Genomic DNA, 8,917 nt, shown 5'->3' with positions numbered 1-8,917 from the left:
AATGACACATAGCACGGAAAAACGCGAACATGCTGTGTGTTAGCATCGTAAACTTCATACTAGGCAAGGAGCACACCACAATCCCGCGACAGCCGCTAATGAGACCAAAACGGGAGCACATATCTGTGAACGTGCAAATGGAGACCCCTAAGCCACTCTGCTCCTCCACCACCCCCCGCTGCACGGCTGCACCACTCGTTTCAAGCACAGCACACTTAATTGTGTACACAATCAGCGCTGAACAGTGCATGGGCGATCGACGCAGTCGCATTTACATGACTTGTAGCGAGCAGCACATCCCTCAATGTCCGTTAAGCAAAGTCGGACACGGCGACGCCACATCGCGGTTCGCAGAACTTCGCTGCCGAGGCGCTAGAAGCACGGGTCACAACGCAGATTCTGTACTGCCAGAGCTCACCGAGGCGAAAGTCGCACTGCCGCACCACCACTACTCGCGGCTTTCCGCCAAGTAACACAGAACCTACCACCAACACACAAGCAACGCAAGCACGATCACATAAGCAACGTCGAACAACGCACGGTCCGCGCGAGCCGGAGAACGAACATGCCGAGAACGAACACGCCACGGCGTCGCTCGGCGCCACCATCATGCCTTCTCAAAAACCGTAAACAATCCTGTCCCTAGGCACCTATTATCAGGTCACGTGAGGGATTTTTGTACGGAGAGCACCGGGAACGAGAGTTATCGCTTGGCGCCGTTGCTAGGAGTGACATCACGGCGTCCCGCAGGCTCGTAAGCCAATAGCGTGGTGCTGCGGTTGCCATGCGTTGTACCTTCTGGATATTCCAAATACGCGGCCCGGCGCCGATATGGCTCTTGACTCTCGCACCACAATGCATTGCGCGCGAAGAAGAAGGCGCCAACACAACTCCGCAGACGGCCTTTGCGGACGGCGCGCGACTTGGCGAACGTTCTGCGCATGCTCCGAAGATAGCAGCCGACGGCGCGCGCGTTGAAGTACAGCGCGGATGGCATCTTGGCTGGCGCAGCGCAACCGATGTAGCGTGACTAAAACCGCGTACGACGCTCGCCCGCGCCCTGATAACGTCGGACTATAAATGGAGCAGCGACGCCGATGTCTCGGCGCACTGAGCTGCTTGTGACGGCGAACAGTCGCGGGAGGTACCTGTAGGAGAGTGGCCCATCTATTGAGGCGGTTGTACCGGCGGCGTTAGTCACGATGATTCGCGGCTTATTAGCCGTGCTTCTATGCGCCAGCCTGGCGCTAGGCGAGGAAGCTGAGCCGAAGAAACCCACGGACACCGTGATCACTCACGCTCGCGTGGAGGTAACGCATCCGTTCTCATTTCCAGAGTTTTATGCCGCATGTGCGACCGGGACGTTGGGTAGTGCGCTTAATGAGAAAGAAATGCCTACGTGTCACCACTTTTCTGTTCCAGAGCTGCGGCGTATGATGCCTGCCTGCCTATGGTGAAGTGAAACTGTTTGTCTGCTACGTAATACACAAGTAGTATCCTTTTTTTTTTGGTATTTATATGTAAAGAATGTAAACTGACTTGTGCTTTCGAGCTCGTTTTACTGTCGTGGAAATGGTTGAGAAACCTTAACACACATCGTCAGTCACAACACGGAATGGAAAGTGATCCAGGGCGCCGTGCCCGAAATACTTTTCTTGAACGCCGCAGGAGAGGAAGTTGAGGTACGTTCTGTTCTTCTTAACGAATTGTGATGAACACGACTACCCAGTAGACTGGGAAACTGGGAATAGGAAGTTCTACTGAATCTATCCTCCGTCGTTTTCATTTCGCCCTGCTGTGACGTATTACGCGTACGAATGGTTGAAATCCGACGCAATCAGTACCTGAGCCCAAGTAACCACGGATATCCGGGCGACGTCCGACGGACGTCCTTTCTGGATATTCGGGATGTCCGTGGGATATCCATGAATGTCCGACGTACGTCCGAGGGACGTCCCTGGGAAATCCAAAGGTAATCGCTTTGGCATCCGTAGTACGTCCGACGCGGACATCCAGCATTGACATTCAGCGGACGTTCAGGATATATATATATATATATATATATATATATATATATATATATATATATATATATATATATATATATATATATATATATGTGTGTGTGTGTGTGTGTGTGTGTGTGTGTGTGTGTGTGTGTGTGTGTGTGTGTGTCTTCCCGGGGATATTCCAGATATACACGCCTTGAAGCGACGATAGTGGCCGGGACACATTCAAGCACCGTACCATTATATATATTACATTGGTCTAATGCTTGAATGCATTTTTGTTTTAAATAAACGAGAAATGAACGTACACCAACTTCCACATACAATTAAACGTTTATTGTCACCTTATACATATACATAAAAAGACCAATAAGCAGATATATGCGTGCTGTTCAAAGAACAAATAAATACACGGATAAAGAAAACTTGCAATTTCAATAGCACAACGCAAGGTAGAGAACAGCAGAACAAAAATACTTATTGCCCACCCTGCTTTGACATTTGAGTTTGCAGCATGGAATAAAAAGAAAGAGCAAAAATACATCAATTAGCATTATTAAGCAGCGAAAGCAACAGAAATGACAAGAAGGAATTAATCTTGACTACATCACTTCACTAGCACTCTGCGACACGGGCACAAAAAATGACATTAACTGGCTAATGCCTTAAACTTTAATGTCATTCGCGGGGTGCCACACGGACATGCTTAATGGTATTGCAGCTTAAATGTTTTTCGCGACGTAGTGCGTTCTCGTAAGTCAACTTGCCGTCAAATGCGTACTCGTTCCCAATGTCTCCACATTCTGACGTGGCTAAACGAACTATTACTGAAGAACAATCAATATATTCTTCACTTTCTTTAAACAATAGCTCTTTCTCGTGGCGTAGTGCGTTCTTACAATTATTAAAACTCACTTGGCCATCGAATGCGTACTCTCGTTTACAATGTCCCCGCCGTGGCCGTAGTGACCATATTCTCACGATATTAAACAAACTTGTAGATAAAAACAACTAGTATATTCTTCAATTTTTTAAAAGGAGCTTTTTATTTTCGTAGAGATCAGCACGCGATCTTGCCCCTACTGACGGCTACAGCTCTGATCATGAGCGCATTAGCCAGGAGAAGCTGTTTGCCAGGAGAATCAAAGGGCGCCGATGAAGAGTCCGCGGTAGCTAAAGCAAATGTAGACTCCGGGGTCCTGCTTACCAGAAAACCCGCATTGACTTGTGCGTACACCTCTCCTAAGGGATCCTGTTCCGTTCTCACAGCGAAGTGAACCATCCGAAGCGTCATGTAGAGTATATCCATCAGGGTAGCAAGGCACATTGTCCTTAGTGTGCGTAGTCTCACAACCACCGTCCTGAACTTCCGATGTCGCCTCGGTGCAGCGACCAGCATCACAAGGCGTACAAATGTTTGCAGGGACAGCCCGACCGCACATGTTAATGCATGCGTGCGGGGTATACGCGCCACTGCACAGCTCTAGACTTGCGAATTCTCGAGCTGTTGACTGCTGGCTGCCGGTGCGAGATCCGAAGTCCTCGAATATCGTCTTTGTTTCCAGCGACGCTCGTTTTCGCGCGTGCGGCTTCTCCCGCAGTCTAGGCATCCTGGCACCAGTGGAGAAAACACATTTCAATACCCAAACGAATTAAAAAAGAAATCGATGTAGCTGTCATACCTTGGTAGCTGAGTAGGAGACTTCAGCAGGCACGGAAGGTGACAAACGCTGCTCCGCTGCCCTTACAACGATCGCAAAATAAAAAATGGCGTGGCGCCGATGGCTAGAGCTTGGATTGGATTGGATGAGTGCAGCGTTCTGCTTTGCCAAGGTTCTCACACTTCCACGTGCATCCACGCAAACATAAATAGGTTTTTAAAATATTCTATTATTACACAGTGAAATATTTACTTATTCTGGGAATATTCGGTATCTGATTTTCGAGTTTTTAGTTTCTGCTAAGCTGTCGGCGCCAGAAAAACATAGCCTTTGAGATTACTGTCAATGCATGGCGGCTCTGACGCATTATAGCTTTCGTAATCGCTTTCAACGCACGCAGCCACCAAAAGCGTAGCCTTTGAGATTTGTTTTTGTTACCTATAATGATATTATTGTATGCACAATTGAACACTGCAGACAACTTCCTGTTTTAAGAAACCAGCCAAAAACAGGCGCACACAGGAAACATACGAGAAGACAGAAAAGAGGCTGGAAGAGGCCTGTCTTGTGTATGTTTCCTGTGTCCGTCTTTTTTTTTTTGCTGGTTTTTTCTTAATACAATGCACCAACTAGCCCAACAACGTGTTTTACTTCCTGTTTCAATGATAAACCTGAACCTACATAGCCTAAGTCCAAATTACATGTTCGGAGGTCAGGACCAAAACTCTATGATCAGGAACTTTTCATAATGAGGGGTAACTTGAGTGCTTGGCTCTAGGTCGAATAAGTGGCTTCAAATGGGCGCTTATATATTCTGCTAGTCATCCACAAGCATTTTTTTAAAGCAAACTACAAATTGTTTGTATGACCCACCGATAGAAAAAAAAATCGTATTTTAATACTGCGATGTTAAAGTGGGCAGAATTTATATCAAGTCGGAAATATATTTATTTTGCTTTGAAAAAAGAATGAACTGTGTCCGATAGAGAACAAAAATAAACAAATATAATATGAAAAAACTAAAATTTCCGCAATATATTTATGCTAGTTTATATATAACTCACTAGTGTATATCCTGGGCATGCCTATTTATGGACAGCCAGCGGACGTTCAAAATGGGATGTCCCATGGACATCCCGGTGGGATGTCCTTCGGGCATCCAAACAGGATATGGACTTCTCCTGTACGTCCCACGGACGTCCATGTTGGATATCCGGATGGATGGACGTTGGGACTTATGGTGGACGTCCCACGGATATCCGTGGTTACTTGGGAGGAAGAGGCAACCGCGCGCCTAATGATAAGCCATGCTAGCAGGGTTTTTGCCCTGTTGCTTGTGTTTGTCGATTTCCGTAGCTTCCGGATGCCACTCGAGTTTTTAACCTTGGAACACATGACGGGCGGAGTGCATGAAAATAGGGACCTTAGTTGGCCGGCGATTTCTTCCTTTCGATTCTATTGTATCATCCACCGCGCGGAGTCGTGTATCAGTCGCGGCGATAATAACGGCGCGGCGGCTTGCGAGCCATCCACGAAGGGCGCGGTTCCCCGTTGGCGAGGGGAAAGAAAGCATATTTAAAAGCATGGTTATGCGCAGCATAGTTATAAGCACAGTTATACCTGAAACAGACTTCGTGTACGTGAACGCCCTCACATGTATGTCGTGCTGCCAATAATGCGAGCAGTGGCGTAGCTAGGTCGTCTGGCACCCGGGGCCCATAGGTCTTTTGTCACCCCCCTCCCCGGGTGTAGCCGGCGGAATGAGGGGTGTCTTCAGACGTATATGACAACCCCCCCCCCCCCCCCCCCTCACTGGCCCCTTGCACCCGGGGCCCTCGGCGCCCCGGCCCCCCCTGTTGCTACGCCACTGAATGCGAGCAGCTTAGAACACAGAAGGGAAATGCTCTAAGATATTGGTCGTGTAGTTATATGCACTTGAGTACAATCTGCCAGAGTCTCGAGTTGTAGAGAAAATTAATTGCGTGAGCTTTTATAGAAGGCTGTATTGATCAGGAAATCAAATGACCAACAAGCGCAAGAAACAGGTGTATTTGCTAGTTACGGGCCACTAACATTCATCAGAAGCTAAAGTCCCAGTATGCGCTATTTGAGGAAAACCTTTGAGACTTTAATTTGCACCTGCCATGGGGGCTTGGCGACTGTGGCAGTCTCCTGCTAATGCCTAGAGGGCGCAGTTGCAATAGCTAGTGAAAAATGCTATAATTTTCATGTGGTGCGATTGTTTTCTTCACATCGATTAAACTTTAATAGCTATGGGCACACTCGTAGCCTGCGGTGTCATGCTGGGATTTAAATACAGCTTTTTTAATTTACTGAAGTTTAACAGTCCAAAAGCAGGAATGACTTGTAAGGCTGCTAAATTCTGCTCGTTTTCAGCGCCTGAACCTGGAGAACAGGAGCTGCAATGAGTGCAACCAGCTGCTGCTTGAACGTGGCTTCCGCAGGAAGGAGAAGAAACCAGAAGAGGACATTGAGCCAGTTGTCCTTAGAGACAAGTGCGAGCTCTAGATGCGACCGCGGAGCACAGCTCAACATGCACCATTGACCATCTGTTCACATTGTGCCTACCATACAGCAGCTCAGTATGATGCACATTTCTCTCAGTGCTGTCAAAATATCGGAGATCCAGTGCACATCTGTGCATTCAAATTACGATGAAATTGAAATCTTGTATTAAGGTAAAGCTGCCTCCATGTTTCCTGTGGATGTATGGCTTACCCGCCGCGGTTGCTCAGTGGCTATGGTGTTGGGCTGCTGAGCACGAGGTCGCGGGATCGAATCCCGGCCACGGCGGCCACATTTCGATGGGGGCGAAATGCGAAAACACCCGTGTACTTAGATTTAGGTGCACGTTAAAGAACCGCACGTGGTCGAAATTTCCGGAGTCCTCCACTACGGCGTGCCTCATAATCAGAAAGTGGTTTTGGCACGTATGAACCCATAATTTTAATATATATGGCTAACGATATGACCACAAATTCGTTTTCTTTGGCTTGCTACCAAAGTATGCCACTGGCATATTTAACACGTAAGCCACGTTTTCTTGGCAGCTTGTTACAATTAAAGCACAGCGTTAACTCTAAAAGTCATGCATTTTTTATATTGCACTTGTGCACCAATCAGTGTTGAAGTATCATGCAAAGGTATTTTGGTAACAGTGTTACATTAATACCCCACCCAAGTGAAAAGAAAAAAAGAAAGTGCACCTTTCAACTGTGAATTATGCTGCAAGGTTGTGCTGCAAGCACAATTTATCATTCCAGCTTTTGAGGTTAGTTCAGCTTCATTTTCCATCAATTACTTTTTTTGTTACTTTCACCACCTTCTGCCAGCAAAAGGCTTCTTTGTGACCATTGATCGGGTTGCCTAGATGAAGTTGCTGCCGGAAATTTTTAAAATCGGCTGCAGCGGACGTACTGCGTCTGGTTTTTGGTTGTGCTGGAGTTCCGGCTGGTTTTGGTGATGTACATAAATAAACACATGCATTGCAACTTGTGTAAATTTAATATTTCCTTGCACCACCTGGTCTGTGGAAGACATCCCCTGTGACGCCCTACCTTGCATACAGGTAATGTCTTCGTGTTGTGCATAGTAGCACATGCATACATGCACAGTTGTGCCATCAAATAGATTTTCACTTCATGTAGTGCTCTGATTGATGCGAGGCGAGGATGCAAGTTGTGCCCACAGAGCTGCTTATGCTGCACTTGAGCCAGAAATATGTGAGTGGAGCGTAGGTGAAAGTAGATATCTCAAGATGTGTGGATAATTTTTATTACAGCTTCAGATATTTAGGTGTCTGAATATCTCACGTGCGGTATAGTACTCACCTACGGGGCAGAAACATGGAGGCTTACGAAAAGGGTTCTACTTAAATTGAGGACGACACAACGAGCTACGGAAAGAAGAATGATGGGTGTAATGTTAAGGGATAAGAAAAGAGCAGATTGGGTGAGGGAACAAACGCGAGTTATTGACATCTTAGTTGAGATCAAGAAAAAGGAATGGGCATGGGCAGGACATTTAATGAGGAGGGAAGATAACCGATATGGTCATTAAGGGTTAGGGACTGGATTCCAAGGGACGGGAAGCGTAGCAGGGGGCGGCAGAAAGTTAGGTGGGTGGGTGAGATTAAGAAGTTTGCAGGGACGACATGGCCGCAATTTATACATGACCGGGGTTGTGGGAGAAGTACGGGAAAGGCCTTTGCCCTGCAGTGGGCGTAACCAGGCTGATGATGATGATGATTCATTGCTCCCATGCTTGACATGATTCTACGCTTGAGACAGGTCAAAGAATTAAACAAGACAACGTAGATATCAAGCGACCTAAAAAAGAAATCTCTATTTAAATTGCGCGCCGATCTCGCCGACAAGAAACATCGGCGGCGGCGCGGCCAGTTGGTTCTTCACGGCGAAGAATCGCGGGAGGTTCCGGTAGACTACCAACATCAAGTCAACCAAGTGCAGTGGCACCAGGCCATACCATGCTGCTGAGAGTGCTGAGCCACTCGTAGCAGTATCAAATCAGCCCTTTCCTTTTAAACCGTCTCAGTGCTTTCCGTACACTCAGCCTGACACCAGGTAACAGGATTCTACATTTGTCACATTTTTGAAAACATAGCACTACTTATAATGCAATCAGGTGCCACAAAAGGCCAAAGTATTGATTCGGGCGATGCTGCAGAAGAGCTGCTACATCTACATCTCTGAAGCGTTATCTGGTTAATGATCATAATCTGGGAACAACATAGCAGCAGTGGTTAATTGCATCGGCCTCTGCAGCAGTACTACTAAGGAAACATGTTGCACTGAGTGCTCATCTTAAGGTTGCCACTTCAAAGAATATTTTTGTGTGCTGAAGATAGGTTTAGCCTTGTAGTTATTACCGAGATTAGAAGTTAAACCGCTACCAGTTTCAATATAGGAAGAAAATTTGCCAGCACTTCCGATAGCAGACGGTACGATGCTATGCGGGGCTGGAGGGCGTATTGTACTTGGAAGACCACTCTAGCTGGTGCTAAAAGATTGACTGTTCAAAAACACGTGAAAGTTCATGGCTTGTGCCTACAAATGATGCAAGCACGTAATACTGCACGCTATACACAGCAGCTATGTAAAGGTACAGCTAGAGGTGCGCAACAAAGCGTGCAAAAAATAACTTAGCTCTACAGACAGCCCTTATTATAAAGGTCCTCCACCGGCACACAGAACAAACGCAATGCAT

The 8,917-nt window shown here is 46.9% G+C and overlaps 2 long non-coding RNA genes across 3 annotated transcripts; one reads left to right on the top strand and one right to left on the bottom strand.

The window, feature by feature from the left end:
- Positions 1-968: 968 nt before the first annotated feature.
- On the top strand, positions 969-7,192 carry LOC139055571 (uncharacterized). Of its 2 annotated transcripts, XR_011511867.1 has the most exons (5): positions 969-1,310; positions 1,423-1,493; positions 1,604-1,682; positions 6,068-6,425; positions 6,457-7,192. It is a non-coding gene; the product is annotated as an uncharacterized lncRNA (long non-coding RNA). The 2 variants fall into 2 exon arrangements; XR_011511866.1 differs by having other exon boundaries at positions 6,068-7,192.
- Positions 2,324-3,795, bottom strand: LOC139055570 (uncharacterized). The gene is made up of 2 exons (XR_011511865.1): positions 3,692-3,795; positions 2,324-3,620 (listed from the first exon to the last, which is right to left on the bottom strand). It is a non-coding gene; the product is annotated as an uncharacterized lncRNA (long non-coding RNA).
- Positions 7,193-8,917: the final 1,725 nt, after the last annotated feature.

The sequence above is a fragment of the Dermacentor albipictus genome, chromosome 2 (assembly GCF_038994185.2).
Source record: "Dermacentor albipictus isolate Rhodes 1998 colony chromosome 2, USDA_Dalb.pri_finalv2, whole genome shotgun sequence".
Lineage (NCBI taxonomy): Eukaryota > Metazoa > Arthropoda > Arachnida > Ixodida > Ixodidae > Dermacentor > Dermacentor albipictus.
This window is presented reverse-complemented; position numbering and strand designations above follow the sequence as displayed.